Source organism: Schistocerca gregaria, chromosome X (assembly GCF_023897955.1).
Source record: "Schistocerca gregaria isolate iqSchGreg1 chromosome X, iqSchGreg1.2, whole genome shotgun sequence".
NCBI classification, from domain to species: domain Eukaryota; kingdom Metazoa; phylum Arthropoda; class Insecta; order Orthoptera; family Acrididae; genus Schistocerca; species Schistocerca gregaria.
In genome coordinates this window covers 69,098,023-69,115,301 of record NC_064931.1, presented here as the reverse complement: position 1 = coordinate 69,115,301, position 17,279 = coordinate 69,098,023, and the positions used below count along the sequence as shown (strand labels likewise).

The 17,279-nt window shown below is 44.3% G+C and overlaps 1 protein-coding gene across 1 annotated transcript in view; it reads left to right on the top strand.

Moving 5' to 3' along the window:
• The window catches only part of LOC126298342 (uncharacterized), a gene marked incomplete in the record, with an annotated part of 1,034,705 nt that overhangs the window by 698,059 nt on the left and 319,367 nt on the right, over window positions 1-17,279 (top strand).

Sequence of the window (17,279 nt, the reverse complement as noted above, 5' to 3'; positions counted from 1 at the left end):
ATGCTAAATATCTCAAGAAGATATTGTCTACAATTTATAGATAGTACCTGCAGTAGTCCAGAAATTGCTCCATTACTCGCTTAGAAACAGGTAAATGAACTGACACCACGATACAGTAGTGACGGCTACTATAGTGCTGTACACAGTGTTATTGTTATTATTATTAATATTATTATTAGAGTGATTAGACACAAAGCATTAACAGCCTGAAGTCATCCAATTTCTGCCAGTTCAGAAGTAAGGAGTGCAGCAATGAAGTGACTTCGGAACCCTAAGAGTAGTGCACAGCCGGCCGGAGTGGCCGAGCGGTTCTAGGCGCTACAGTCTGGAACCGCGCGACCGCTACGGTGGCAGGTTCGAATCCTGCCTCGGGCATGAATGTGTGTGATGTCCTTCGGTTAGCTAGGTTTAAGTAGCTCTAAGTTCTAGGGGACTGATGACCTCAGCAGCCTAGTCCCATAGTGCTCAGAGCCATTTGAACCATTTTTGTAGTGCACACATCTGAACTTGTTTCATCTTAAATGGGGTTGCAGTGACCAGGTCAAGCAAGTACCGAAATGGAGAGGAATATTGCAGGGGGAGTTTGTTTTGTAACAAGTGCCTGCCCTCAGTGTGGTTAGTTAGCTTTCTTGCGATGCACCACCAAGTCATGCATTCTAACACACACACACGCGCGCGCGCGCACACGCACACACGCACACGCGCACTCACTCACTCACTCACTCACTCACTCAAACTAAATATCATTCATTTTTCATCATTTTAAAAATAAAAGTGTTCCAAGAAAAGTCTCTTATTCTACAGTTCGTTAGGTGCCAAAGTTAGTGATAACGTGAGGGAGGGGAGGCAAAAGATGGCAGGGGCCATGGGAAGTTGCAGTTGCTGGCTAATGTCCGATTGCACTCAGGAGTAATAGTTTGAGAAGGGTGGCAACCACTCACCTAGTGGATAGTGTACCGCCGCGCTAGGCGCCATGTCACGGATTCGCAGCCCCACCCGCTGGAGGTTCGAGTCCTCCCTCGGGCATGGGTATGTGTGTTGTTCTTAGCTAGATAAGTAGTGTGTAAGTCTATGGACCTATGATGACCTCAGCAGTTTGCTCCATTAGGAATCCACACACATGTGAACATGTGATAGTGTATCTAGGAACATATGATGTTTTTTGGCCGATACTTGAGTCTAGTGTCTGAATTTAGATTCACATGAACGAATGTGCACTAAAGACCACCACCATAAGAAGTTGCCGCCATTTTCCTCAGTTTTTGTTGCTGTTAGATGTGAGGTTGTGTCTTGTGCAGCACTTGTGAATATTTCGCGGTTTACACATTTAAGTGCTTTATAATATATTATAGCTGTATTTGAACACGTTGTTTGTTCTTCAGTTACAGAATTATATGGTGAGTAAAATGCTACATATTTTTAGAACTATTTACATAACATGTAGATAGTTAAGCCATACTTCATCGGTCGTGCACCATCTTGTACCTTGAAACAGAAGGGCTTTTTCCACGAGGCATGTGATACTTCTAATTGAACTGAGTTTATTTAATGTCTTAATAGTTTTACTTGCTTTAAAACTGGGAATTTGTGGTAGTTTCCAATAGGTTCTATTTCAAAATGTATTTAATTCGTAACTGGGTTTTGGTAATTGCTTCTGCTTAATTTGATTTCAGCTACTGATTATTGGTTTGTAGAAGGATAATAATGTAACAGAGAGACAATTAAGTGCAGTTTTGAGAAGATTTTTTGGGTTGCAAGGCTTTTAAATTTCAATCGAATATTTGCTCCTAGCTACCCGATCATGCTGTACCTTGGAACATGGTGTCACATTTGGAAAAACCTTAATATAAATTAAACCTCCATTACAGGACTGACTAAGGCGAAATTTTGAAAAGTGTACCAACATACAAGTCTCTCCCCTACTATTTGCCCAAATGGAGTATCTAATATACACTCCTGGAAATGGAAAAAAGAACACATTGACACCGGTGTGTCAGACCCACCATACTTGCTCCGGACACTGCGAGAGGGCTGTACAAGCAATGATCACACGCATGGCACAGCGGACACACCAGGAACCGCGGTGTTGGCCGTCGAATGGCGCTAGCTGCGCAGCATTTGTGCACCGCCGCCGTCAGTGTCAGCCAGTTTGCCGTGGCATACGGAGCTCCAAAGCAGTCCTTAACACTGGTAGCATGCCGCGACAGCGTGGACGTGAACCGTATGTCCAGTTGATGGCGTATAGTGGGCATGCGGGAGGCCGGGTGGACGTACCGCCGAATTGCTTAACACGTGGGGCGTGAGGTCTCCACAGTACATCGATGTTGTCGCCAGTGGTCGGCGGAAGGTGCACGTGCCCGTCGACCTGGGACCGGACCGCAGCGACGCACGGATGCACGCCAAGACCGTAGGATCCTACGCAGTGCCGTAGATGACCGCACTACCACTTCCCAGCAAATTAGGGACACTGTTGCTCCTGGGGTATCGGCGAGGACCATTCGCAACCGTCTCCATGAAGCTGGGCTACGGTCCCGCACACCGTTAGGCCGTCTTCCGCTCACGCCCCAACATAGTGCAGACCGCCTCCAGTGGTGTCGCGACAGGCGTGAATGGAGGGACGAATCGAGACGTGTCGTCTTCAGCGATGAGAGTCGCTTCTGCCTTGGTGCCAATGATGGTCGTATGCGTGTTTGGCGCCGTGCACGTGAGCGCCACAATCAGGACTGCATACGACCGAGGCACACAGGGCCAACACCCGGCATCATGGTGTGGGGAGCGATCTCCTACACTGGCCGTACACCTCTGGTGATCGTCGAGGGGACACTGAATAGTGCACGGTACATCCAAACCGTCATCGACCCCATCGTTCTACCATTCCTAGACCGGCAAGGGAACTTGCTGTTCCAACAGGACAATGCACGTCCGCATGTATCCCGTGCCACCCAACGTGCTCTGGAAGGTGTAAGTCAACTACCCTGGCCAGCAAGATCTCCGGATCTGCCCCCATTGAGCATGTTTGGGACTGGATGAAGCGTCGTCTCACGCGGTCTGCACGTCCAGCACGAACGCTGGTCCAACTGAGGCGCCAGGTGGAAATGGCATGACAAGCCGTTCCACAGGACTACATCCAGCATCTCTACGATCGTCTCCATGGGAGAATAGCAGCCTGCATTGCTGCGAAAGGTGGATATACACTGTACTAGTGCCGACATTGTGCATGCTCTGTTGCCTGTGTCTATGTGCCTGTGCTTCTTTCAATGTGATCATGTGACGTATCTGATCCCAGGAATGTGTCAATAAAGTTTCCCCTTCCTGGGACAATGAATTCACGGTGTTCTTATTTCAATTTCCAGGAGTGTACATAGTGAGTGCAAGCCACAGATCTATCTAGTTATGCTCTCCGAGGTAATAAGAGTCCTGCGCTATGAGACTCTTTGCCCTGACCACCAGTTTTCATATTTTCTTACTGTAACATTAGTGTCCGATACGACTAGGAATTGTGGCCGTTTAGTGTTTCAGAGCTACGACATGTACACACATTGATCTGTGTGGCAGATAAGACACCCTATCATGGTCATATAGGCACGGCTTTGTACAGATTTGTAATTAGGTTATAAGTATTCATGGTCTTCTATGTTTTCTAGATCCGGCTGCAATCTTCGTGGGGCCAACTAACCAAAACAGCCTTGCTGTGCTGGTACTGCGAACGGCCGTATTCTTGAGAAACACTGTGTTAAGGTGATCTTCCGGCCCCTGCAGCTTTACTCGGCTCTGTGAAGGACGATTTACAGCTTCGTAAAGCGGGTGTGTATCAGATTCCTTGCAGAAATTGTGAGAAGTCGTACATAGGCCAAACAACACGCACCGTTCATGAGAGGTGTGTGGAGCATCGAAGATACACACGCTTATTACAGCCAGACAAGTCAGCTGTGTGTGTTTTCAGCCGTTCGAATACGGCCTATCTTCGAGGAAAGAGCACCCACATTGGACAAAAACGATCGTTTTACGATGGTTAATATTATCTGGATCTAGAAAACAAGGCCGGATGAGTCAGTCTTCCAGACTGTTGCCCCTGCAGCTACTGAAAAGGCTGCTGCCCCTCTTCAGGAACCACATGTTAACCGTTCCTGAGAGGTGTGTGGAGCATCGAACGCCGAACATTGTATTGATACAGGTCATTCCATGAATTACAGTGATGTGAAGATTTTAACATCATGTGAAGATTTTAACATCACCCTCTTCCTTTTGGGAATCTGTCTTCAAGGAAGCTATAGAAATTAGATTAGCTAACAATTTAATAAATAGAGATAATGATTTTAATTTGGACAAAGCATGGAATCCGGCTCCCGGAGTAATTAAACTGCAGAGAAGTCGTCATCGTGTCAGCGCCACCGATCATACATGGATAAGCGAATCGAGTGTCTGTACGCCTTCGCCACAGGCGGCGCATGTGTAAGCGTATGTGTCTGCCGCCGACCAGCATCTGTGAGCCGCATGCGCAGTACCGCCGCGGTGGAGCATATACGGCAGCGCTTGGCATCTCGTCGCCAGTCTTGTGACTCACTCTGAGGATGGCCGGCCTGTACGCGGCCGAAATATTAGTGGAGGAAATTTTATTTGCGCGGCTGTATGCCCGAAATTTAATGCATTATTCATTACGCCGGGAGAAGTTGAAAATGCATACTGTGCCATGCTGTCTCTATAGCCGCCCCTAATTGCGAATGTGTTGCCGGTACAGGATTTTGTGCACAAACTGACCTCTCCATTATGCCCTATGTCGCACGAATTATCCAGAATGTTCATCAGACCAATCGTGAAAAACTGTGGCCCGGTGACATGGCGCATTCCCATCCATAAAAATTCCGCCGTTGTTTAGGAACATGAAGTTCATGAATGGCAACAGATGATCTTGATCCAGCTGAGCATAACCATTTCCAGTCAGTAGTCGGTTCAGTTAGAGCAGCGACTCTATTTCACGTAAAAACAGCTTACACCATTAAGGACCCACAAACGGAATGCAAAGTGCCTTGTTGACGACTTGGATCCATGTCTTCATGGGGTCTGCGCCACACTCTAACCGTACCATCAGCTCTTATCAACTGAAATGGGGACTCATCTGACGAGGCCAAGGGTCCAACCGATATGGTCACGAGACCGGGAGAGGAGCTGCAGGCGATGTCGTGCTGTTAGCAAATGCACTCGCCTCGGTCGTCTGCTGTCATAACCCATTAACACTAAATTTCGCCACACTGTCCTAACGGGTTCGTTCGTCACATGCCCCACACTGATTTCTGCGGTTGTTTCCGGCAGTGGTTTTTGTCTGTTAGCACTCACAACTCTACGGAAACGCCGCTGCTCTCTGTCGTTGAGTGAAGGCTGTCGGCGACTGCGTTATCTGAGATGAGAGGTAATGCCTGAAATTTGGTGTTCTTGGCACCCTCTTGACATTGATTATCTCGGACTAACGATTTCCAAAATGGAATGTGCGATGCGTCTAGCTCCAACTACCCTTCCGCGGCCAATCATGTCGGGCATTTTTTCACATGAATCACCCGAAAACAAATGACAGCTCTTCCAGTGCATTGCTTTCTATACCTTGTGTACGTGGTACTACCGACATCTGTATATATTCGTATCGTTATCCCGTAACTTTTGCCACTTCACTGTAGAATGAGTCACGTAAATATAATAATGTGTGACTTTGGAGAAATTAAGCTAGTCCATACTCTTTCTTTATTGAAATAATTCCTGTAAACATCAACTGTCTGCAGTTGATGAATTTCCTGCCAGAGAAATCTCAAAAATGGTTCAAATGGCTCTAAGCACTATGGACAGCCATCTGAGGTTATCAGTCCCCTAGACTAAGAAACTACTTAAACCTAACTAACCTAAGGACATCACACATCCATGCCCGAGGGAGGATTCGAACCTGCGACCGTAGCAGCAACGCGGTTCAGGACTGAAGCGCCTAGAACCGCTCGGCCACAACGGTCGGCCAGAGAAATCTTTCCGACTTACTGTACACATAATTTGATCGTATTTATTCATTTTGCCAATTTAGGATAACACTATTGAAAACTTAAGTGCAGCCAGGAAAACCATTTAAATTCATTTTTTCAGCATCATCGCCCTCCAGTGAGAGAATCATACAAACACAATTACATGTTTTTCAAAAATATTACCCGATTGCCTTTCAGTTCGCAAGAGAATCTTGCAACAGGCCGACAGAAATTCCTGAGCTACGTGAATGAAGTGAGTTAAACCTTTCACTATCACTGATATGTATGTGTCCCAGGATACGTTGTCAGAGCACCAGTGGAAATTTGCTGCATGCTATTGCTATGTATCAGTGCCCCACTGGTAAAGAGAAGCCAGCTATTGGTTTGTAGAATTCTTGTAATTACAGCCTGCGTCTGTAGGTTGTGCCGTCTCCAAGTTTCATAGTTGACCCTCTGCTCCACTTTGCTCCATATTGTCCCATCGAATTATTTTGCGACTACCGATAGGCAAGCCAATGAATGAACTGTTTTAAGTGTCGGTCAACCGCAGCCATAGTTGTACATAGTAAATAAAATCTTCCGCGCTGCCTGTTAAAATACTTTTATTAAAAAATCACGACTGGTCGACTGGTTTCGAATCACTGGAGATGCATCTTCAGGTGCTATGTCTTTTTTTTTTAACATTCATGGCGCAATAAAGTGAATGTTTAGACCCAAGCCCCATCGTTCATCACTAAGATTCAACCGACAGCACGCTCAGACATGTTGTCTCTGATTTAACTGGCTGGGATCGCGCCGCACTAGGCCGTAGAGATCATAGGGACCGGGCCAAGGAGGAGGGGGGCTCCCATGGGAGCACATTAAGTCTGAGTAGTAACACGGGATGTACCTCATTTGGTGAGCGTTGGGAACACGTAATGCACCCAGGAACATTCTCGAACATGGCCGTTTTGTTGGCCCTGGTGTTATGGTGTGGGGAGGCGTACTTTCTTCGAAAACTCTGAATGGGATGTACTCGCAGGTCAACACTATTACGATACTCTACTCCTTCCCCGTGTGCGTCTTTTCAGGGGTTCATTCGGCCCTGACTTCATTCCTGTGGATGACAATGTGCGACCTCCTCGAACAGCGCAGGTAGACAGGCTACTGGAGCGAGACGACATTCGGCAAATGGATTAGCCTACTTGTTTCCCCGACTTAAATCCCACGAAGTACGTGTGGGATGGGTTCGGGAGACACGTGCACCAATGACCATCTAGCAGTTGTCAGTTACTCTGGTGGAGGAATGCAACGCCCTACCACAAGAATTTATAACCACGTACTACAATGTTCGTTTATGAAGAATTGAAATATCAAAAGTTTCGCAAATTGTAAGCTAAGTGTAAAATAACTTTGGTCCAATTGTGATGACAGTTTTATCACAGATGTGATATTTATTATAAACTAATCAGATATATAACGTAAAAATTATACGTAGCAAATGCGCTATATAATTTCAGATCGCTTTAAAATGACAATTCAGCCTAAATAAGTTTATCGCCTAAATGTAAAACTCTCGAATAAAGCTTCAGAAAATAGCAGCGTCTCGGTATAACAACATATATTTAAAATGACTTTACAGATGGTACTTATCTCGATTTCTGGCAACAATGTCTAGGGTCTGCAGACTTACTGAAAAACTCTCTACTAATTAGGCCCCGGCTGTATTTTTTGTGACTGAAACACCAATTTCGTTATTCCACTTTACATTTTATTTGATGAGAGACCATCATAGCCACATCGTTAAATCTATTTTTACAGCTACTTTGTGACGAGCAAAAAGTTCACACAGTCTTGTAAATCTTTCATATATATATTTAACTTTTAATACATCACAACTACCAAGCCCCAGAACAGAAAGCGAACCAATTATATGGCATAAAAAAACTGCGTTAATGGCGCGAGCACCAACCTAACACACTGTTACTGCAAACATAAAATATTTAAGTATTCGTATCGAGATAAATATTTTCTATGATTCTGTATCATTCACGTATTTATTTGTTACACTGGATTATTTCACTTTACAAAATATACGATTTATTTATTGTTATTTAAACTGTAAGTAAAAAAGGTATCAGGATGACAAAATTTTTGGAATGCTCATATGCTGCCTTAAAAAACATACTTATTGGTTCATAATTATCAAAAAGGATGAATAAAAAAATTAATAACGAATAACTTTGGTGGAAATTCAAGCTCCCCTACGGAAACCGCGAACCGCGCAAAAACGACCAAAAGATGTATCGAACACATAAATACAGAGAGACAGGCATAAGTCAATTCAATTTAGACAAGATAGAAACTGCTCTGGACTGTTACAAACGCCTTGTGATCAGTATGGGAGCACGTTGCAGGGCACGCATTGCTGTACGTGGTGATCACACACCCTCTTAAGAACCATATCTCTCCTTTTGTAATGTGCAGGGGCCACCATAAATAGGTGTCACTTCAGTGTAATTATTGTCTTTGAATAAAAGTCTCATTTCTGTTCTGATCTTTCTTTCAGTTACCTTATGTACCATTCTGTAGCACTTCTTTGTATGAGGGCGTTCTGAAAAGTAATTCCTCCGATTTTTTTACGTGAAAACTCTTCAAGCTTTCTACATATTTATTTTTCAGCATAATCACTCTGGCAACGAACACATTTCTCCCAGTGGGAGACCAGTTTCCAGCTACCGTCACTGTAGCATGTTTGGTGGTTTTGAGTGAGCGACAACCTAACCTCCCTTTGTACCGCTTCAGCACCATCAAAGTAAAATCCTCGAAGGTTTTCTTTCAGTTCTGGAAACGGATGAACATCGGATGGAGCGAAGTCGGGACTGTGTGGGGAATGATCGGTATCGCTGAAGCCGAGGCCTCGGACTGTTGTAGATGTCGCGGCGGGCGTGTATGGTCATGCTGGAGGAGAGGGTGCTCCATGTATGCGCTAACCCTAACACGCTGTTTTTCACGCAGCGACGTAGCTATTAGGACATCACACACCGTCATGTTACACGCTACAATTCGGAGCCGTCGAGTGCAAAAGGCTGCAAATACGTGAACGTGAAGAATAAAGATTCAGAACGTTAATAACGTTTGTTGTATTTAAACAGCTTTAAGACTAGAATGAAATTTTCACTCTACAGCGGAGTGTGCGCTGATATGAAACTTCCTGGCAGATTAAAACTGTGTGCCGGACCGAAACTCGAACTCGGGACCTTTGCCAGGAAGTTTCATGTCAGCGCACACTCCGCTGTAGAGTGAAAATTTCATTCTATAAACAACCCCTATGCTGTGGCTAAGCCATGTCTCCGCCATATCCTTTCTTTCAGTAGTGCTAGTTCTGCAAAGCTCGCAGGAGAGCTTCTGTAAAGTTTGGAAGGTAGGAGGCGAGGTACTGGCGGAATTAAACTGTGAGGATGGGGCGTGAGTCGTGCTTGGGTAGCTCAGACGGTAGAGCACTTGCTCGCGAAAGGCAAAGGTCCAGAGTTAGAGTCTCGGTCCGGCACACAGTTTTAATCTGCCAGGAAGTTTCAGCTTCAAGACTTTTCCCACGAACAAATTCGGAGTTACTACCTTCGTACGGATGGCCCAAGTTTCAGCGAACTTTGTTACTTGGCAGTGGCACATCGTGCGAAATTTACTTTCGTCAGTACGTTTTGCACATCGGCGTATACAGTCACTTCCACAAGAAAGTATACTCCGTAATTTTAAATGTAATGTCCTCAGCGACATCTCTGGTAATGGTCCCGAATCTGTAAGGAATGCGCTTTCACACAGTGTATAGATAAAAAGTGGGAGAGTTGAATATTTTGTTTTGTTGGTTGGAGTTTAAAATGAATGCAAAATATCTGAAGCCTCACGAGACAGTGCTCCTTGCAAATCATCCAAAGGAACCAAAGCTTTCATATGGAAGTGTTGCTAAAATTCTTAGGAAGTCAAAGCTTTGCATTGCAAAGTGGGCCAGACTATATTTAGGGGTTGTAAACGTGGATAATTTACCGGAAAGAGGGTTAAGGTGCCAAGCTATAATCGATAATGGCGGCGATTGGATTAAATACCAGGTAATTGTGCAATTAGTAATGACATGTATTTTCATGCAAACATATATTTATAATAGTGTTTTTATTTCATACAGATAGCGGCGTACAATTCCTTGTGGAACTGACTGCATGTCTTCAATGGGCCAGATGGTGCAAACTGTGCAGCAGCTAACTGGAGCCGTGCACTGTGGTCCGCAGAGTTGCAGTTTTGTCTATCTTCAAATGACGTGAGACGATGAGTGCGCCAACGGCCGAATGACGTGTGGAATCCGCAGTGTGTTGGAATCTACATTTGAGGCCGGATGTTTTCTGAGATTTTTCGGTTTGTTTTTCGTTATGTGACCTGGGTCCAGCCATTCAGTTTACCGTAAACGTGGACTAGGAAGTTTATTTCAACATTCTCGGTAACCAAGTATTGCCCTTTTCTCTGTGTCTTCACGATATGAATCTAAGATTCGAACAGGCATATTTCCAGGGCAGCAGGCATACGTTCCTGCTGTGACGAACACTCCGGCACCCTATGGCACCTCGACAGGCCCGCAAAATCAGCTGATCTTAATCCCACGGAAAATGTTTGGTACTATGCGGAACTGCCAGTGAAAAGTAGCAATCAACATCCTCGCAACTTGGTTCTCTACGGGATCTAATTATGGATGAGTGATATTAGCTGTCCGCATCTCGTGGTCGTGCTGTAGCGTTCTCGCTTCCCACGCCCGGGTTCGATTCCCGGCGGGGTCAGGGATTTTCTCTGCCTCGTGATGACTGGGTGTTGTGTGAGGTCCTTAGGTTAGTTAGGTTTAAGTAGTTCTAAGTTCTAGGGGACTGATGACCATAGATGTTAAGTCCCATAGTGCTCAGAGCCATTTGAACCATTTTTGATATTAGCTGGATGAGGCGTACCTGTAGAAATTTGTGGACAATCTTCCTCGCCGAACTGAAGCCGTTATCAAATTAGCGGTGTTACACGTCATCAGCATGATTACTTCTAGGATGATTAATTTTTGACTGGTGCACTTAATACGCTCGAACGTTTATGCGATTGTTAACATGAAAGTTTTTTCGTTTGGTACCGCGTCATATTGTAAATAACTGTCATTGATGAAACTAACTTTTCGGCCACGATTACAGTGGACTACTTCTGCATCTACACCAATTCCAGACTCAGAAGAAGGCTGACTGAAACGTTGGTGATAGTTATTTACCACTGACGCGGTCCAATGCCCAGAAAACTTTCATAGTAACTGACTCCGGTCGCGGGAGCCTATGTGTTTATACTACTATTAATATAAGAGCCCTACACTCCTGCATGTTAAAAACCTGAATCTTACCTTGACGACACTGTTAAAAGCCTGGTACGAGTACTTATGACTGCAAATTTGTTAGTCAACCATATGTAACAATGTTTACTTAATAACGACAAAATATTCTAAGTCTGTTAGATAGCCTAGTTTGGTTATTCGTTAGTAAAATGTGTGTTTCCGATAAACATCGCTAACCAAATATTTTGCTACATACAAGGTTACCCAAGAGTCCGTTAACATTAGAAAATTCAGTACTTCACGGAATAATGGAGTCAGAGAAGTAAAAATTGACACATATGCTTGAAATGACGGGGGGTTTTATTGAAACTAAAAAAGTACACAAAACGACATACAAATTACGCTTCATATCACAAAACAGCAATAATTAGTGTAACAACTCATTTTTATCAAAGATGTTCTTTATAACAAATGCTCATCGTGTCGGCCGTCATTCATCAACAGTACTTCTATTCGAGGGACAATGTTCTGAATAGCTGTGCACATGATATCAGCAGAAATTGTCGTCGGATGTCGTCTTTTAGCATCCCTAATGAGGTCCGACGATCGTGGTAGACGTGCAACTTCAGGTAATCCCACAAACAACAATCACATGGATTGAGAACCTGAGGCCGGCAGGTACCGATAGAGGTACCTGTCATAGTGTACAAAAGAGCTACGTTTTCTTGAATTACAGGTTTTTGTTGTCAAACGTTAAATGAATGTGTTTTTTCCGACGTGTGTGCCAATGTTGTGAAAGATTGTCTGAAATGTTTGTAATACACACGTGCATGAGAGTTGATTTGCAGACACTGAACGCGAGAGATGCTTTCAGGTCGTGTAATTTGTTCAACAAGCTGGAAGAAATTGCTTAATATAGATTTTTTCTTTGGAGTTTAAATTCTCGCTTTTTCTTTGTTCTGATGACTGTTTCGAAATAACAGGGGCAATCTGCGGTGATCGGTAGTACTCGCATCAAAATAGTCGAAGTTTTTTTTCCTGATTTTATGCGGGGTGGGCTTCTCTGTGCTGATCATTTGTGATCGGTGGCGGTACACTTCGCTGGAGGCCACAAAATAATGAGATGCGACTGCACTCGAACGTAAAAACTATAGTGATTTTGCACATAAAACTAAAATAAAATGGACTTTACCTATTTCGTGGAAAGAGGACATTTATTATGGTCGCAAATGTGTTTTGCTTTTTTAAATAGATGCTTAATTATAGATGGGTTGACATCAAATACAATTGTTCTCCAGCGCCAAACGGCGGGCTGCTATTGGTGAGGAGGAGTGGGGGGGGGGGGGGGGGCGGTCGTGTGTACTGTGGTGGTCGCAGGACACACCCACTTTCTTTCCAGGGGAGGGGGGGGCATGTGGGGGCCCTGTCGCTGTATTTCAGACGAAGAAATTGCACTTGAGGCGACCGTACTTTAGTCTCCTATTGTTTTAGTTCAAAAATGGCTCTGAGCACTATGGGACTTAACATCTATGGTCGTCAGTCCCCTAGAACTTAGAACTACTTAAACCTAACTAACCTAAGGACAGCACACAACACCCAGTCATCACGAGGCAGAGAAAATCCCTGACCCCGCCGGGAATCGAACCCGGGATGCCGGTCTTGTTTTAGTTGACTATTCACGTCACTGTGCAGGTATAGGAGCGTCGCCTTAAGGCAGCGGGCAGATGGTGGAATGCTGAGTGTGAGCAGCGGCCTCAGGGGGTGGTAGCAGGGGCGCAAGACGCTCAATGTAACACTGTAGAGGGGGGAAGGGGGAGGGGGAGGCATGAGGAGAAGAGAGAAGGCCTTGGTTTTTGACAGTTTGTGAATGTACATCGAGAAGAACGCACGTTCCACTACCATTCCCTCTGCCCTATGCAGACTTTTAGGACAACGATTTCCCCCAGTACATGTGCTGCATTATGACCTGTTCCTTACGAGTGCTGGTTTCTTCACGACAATTTCGAAGTGTAATTAGAACTGTGGCGCATTTTTTCCCATCAGTTGTGGTAGTGTGTATCGGATTCGATTACCTGGGCTCCAGGATGGTTTTTGAGCACGAGTCTGAAGCAACATCTGATATCAAACAGCGATAGATACTGTACGCTTACAAGTAATACACTTTCTAAACTCCTCTCCGTCTAACACCAGCATCTCGTCAGTTGAACGTATTTCCCACCAAAAAGAATATTGATAGTAACTTACGCCTCTGCCTTTTTCCTGCCAGCTTGTAGGTACAGAGTAAAGATTGAGTGTGTCTGTCGCTATTTTCGACTGGTATCGATATTTGCGTCAGTTTCCCGACCAAAATAAATAAAGTACACTAACCTAACCTTCCTCTCCCGCATCTGGACAGTTTCCATGTGTTAGGGGGTGCACTTATGCTTTCCATCCAGTAGAATCAGGATTCCAGTCCCGGAAATGGCACAGCCATTTTTAATATCCTGTCAGTTCTAAGCGCCTCTGGTGGTTTAATCGTGTTAGGGGGGTGCGATGGGGCGTTTCATCAAGGAGGACCAGTGTTTGTGTCCCAGAAAGGGTACCGCCATTTTTAATTTCCTGTCAATTCCCAGGTGGGAGGTGGGGTGGGATGTCAGCACAGCCGTGGGACAAAGAAATTCTCACCAAAATTCGAAGTTCCCGCCAAACTTCGAAACTCCCACCAATAGGGTAGTTTGGGGGAGCAGGGGATGGGGCACACGTGCAGTTGAGAAAAACGCGTGACGTCGTCCAGAGATGGGTTGGGCGTGGCCAGGGGCGGGAGTGGGCGAGGCAGAGGTGATTAATTGATCAATTTAACTAATTTGCAAAGCAATTTTATATCACAATTGCACTGAGAACCCCATCTCTCTACTACTGAGCCAATTAGTGTTTATACAGGACAAGCTTTATGCCTTTGTAAAGTTCATGACAAAACTGTTGAATGCGTTCTTAATGAAAATAGTATGTCGCTGCTGTATAGAGACTTGTGACTTGGTCGGTGGATGCCACTACTACGAAACCAGTGCGTCAAACTTGCGCCGCTGGTCTTGCAAAGTTCGGATCAACAGTCGGAGAAGGGGTGGACAAGTGAGAGCTAGCAGGGTAGTCGCTGATGCTATTAGCGCGGCCAGCGGCTCTCTCGCGCACTTCTCTTCCATCTTGCTGGTTGGTGCCAAGACGTATTGCTTGCCTGCGTATTTAGTTAGCTATGTAATTATTACAATCAAAGTAAATGCAATACAGCATGTATGAGATGTGCAATACTGGTTATTCGAGTGCTTCTAATGCCGTTTGTCATTGCAGTTTATGACGTTGTTACGTACTACGCAGGCGGTGCGTTACATGTTCGCACGTGCAGTTAGATAGACGCAGATGAATGTAGGATGTGTGACGAGCCTCTGTCGTTTAGCAGTGACGACAGCTAGTGTTCACTGACCTATATCAGCGTACGTAGCGTAAACTTGTAAGTCTATAGTAGCAGATAGGTCCTTGCCAATAGTTCAGCTGATCAAATATTACACGCATTGTTAAATCAGTCAATAAATGGAAATTCTGTATCGTCTAACATTGATGAGGACTGCACAGGGAATCGTAAAGGTAATGTGACACAAGCATTATCCGAACTCCGTTGGCATCTCGATCCATCTGTTTCCATATTCACAGCAGAACGCGAGCTACCCTGTCATCTGTAGCTAGGTAGCAACCTACAAATCTGCGGAAAGCGCCAATAACGCGTTAACGTTGATAAAATGGCGCCGAGGCCATGCAACATTGACCAATGATAATTGCAAGAGCGTAATTTGGACGAAAGCGTTCTCAATTACCGTGTTCTCAGAAACACTTCTAGCTGTATGGCATGTGATGATTTCCCGCTTTTTGGCAGCAAGTAACTGTGTAAATGCGTCAAAGTTTATGTAGACTGCAAAAATACAAAGAATCTACGTGACTCATTAACTTTATACCACATGTTAGATACGTGATAACACACAAATTATTAGGTTTCTATGACAGTCAATGACGTCCCTCGTTAGAGTTTAGTACGGTGTGGAAGTCCCAATTGCTGCAAGTGCAGCCTATACATGGCGTGGCATGTAATAAGAGCCCATATAGGGATCTCCTCGCACACATTTTGTGTTTATGCCGGCAAAGCATCAGCATTATTTACAAGCAGAACGCGGCGATCAAGTTGTCTATCAACTATATTCAAACCATGTTCAGCCGACATGTGAAACGAATGTAAAAGCTAATGAAGTAGTGGTTATCGTCGTTCTTCGAAGAAAACTTGTCCCTTTCGCTTCGCCATGTATTTCTCTGATCAAATATGGGGTGTGGCTTGCCTGAGGGAAAGTGAGTACCACAAGCTCAAAATCCCTCCAGATAGAGTAGTTGTAAATATTTGACACACTATATATGAACTGAAATTACGTGTTGTAACTAACAAAGCCCTGGACTTTCTCTGCTTTGGTGTTCAACAATCCAGACTGACAGTGGCTTCCTGAGCAGCGCCAAGTCGTTAATTAGTTAGTTACTTATATGTTCCATACATCATTTGAGCGATTCTTTTGTCGAAATGACGTGGAGCGAGTGGATTTACAAGATATGATTAGTGTTATCATTAATTAACTCATTTCCTTAGCCCTGTTGGTGCGACTACACTTAAAAACAATGAGTTTTTCCCCTACAAGCTTTTAAGCAGACATTCGTCGATGGAATACAGGGGACTGTCCAGCAAAAGTGATTTTAAGTTAGATTTAAAATTCTTTTGCTACCTGTCAGACATTTTATAGTATTGGCCCAACGATCAAAAATGTTTTTGCTGTATATTGAACTCCTTTCTGAGCCACTGACAGTTTTAATGATGGGAAATCAAGGTCATTTTCCCCTCTAGTGTTTTAGATATGGACATCACTGCTCTTCTCAAACTGTGATGGATTATTTACGACGAATTTCATTAGCAAATATATGTCTTATGACGGCACAGTTAAAAGGCCAAGTTCCTTGTAGAGGTACCTACCTACATGGCGTACTTGGATGAACATCACATGTGACTCTTACTGCCCGCTTTTGTGCAATCACAACTTCCTTTCTAAGTGATGGGTTACCACAGAAAATTATTCGATAAGACATTATTGAGTGGAACTATGAAAATATGTCAGTAGGTTAATTCTTTTGTTTCGAGAATTAGCAGTTATACTAAGAGCAAAAGTATTAATCGTTTCAGAAGCTCAGTAGCATGCTTCTTCCAGTTCATGTTTCCATGTACAGCCAAAAATTTGAAGCATTCTACATTATTTATTGACTCCTGCTAATGTTACTTCAGTTGTTGGTTTGACTTCATTTGTTGTACAGAACTGAATATAGAGTATTTTTTTTCAAAATTTATGTGTCCAGTTTCTTAGAATCACTTTATAATTCTTAGGAAAATATAATTTACCATCTCTTCTGTTGCTTTATTATAACCCAAGATTCGGCTGAAAAAAGTACCAATTCTATTGTTGAAGGTTAAGTTGGGGTTGGGTTGTTTTGAGGGAAGAGACCAAACTACGAGGTCATCGGTCTCGTTGGATTAGCGAAGGAAGTCGGCCGTGCCCTTTCAAAGGAACCATCCCGGCATTTGCCTGGAGCGACTTAGGGAAATCCCGGAAAACCTAAATCAGGGTGGCCGGACGCGGCATTGAACCGTAGTCTTCCCGAATGCGAGTCCTGTGTGTTAACCACTGCGCCATCTCGCTCGGTTGAAGGTTAAGTGGAAGGCCATTCCTACATATAATAAATATGAGTGGACCCAAAACTGAACCTTATGGGACTCCCTTTGTGGTTTATCTCCTTGTGGTTCATTAAAAATTTTTATCTTTCCCACTTTGTCTGACTTATTCAGCACAACGTTTGCATTCTGTTTGTTAAGTGTGAGTCAGCCGCCCGCGGTGGCCGAGCGG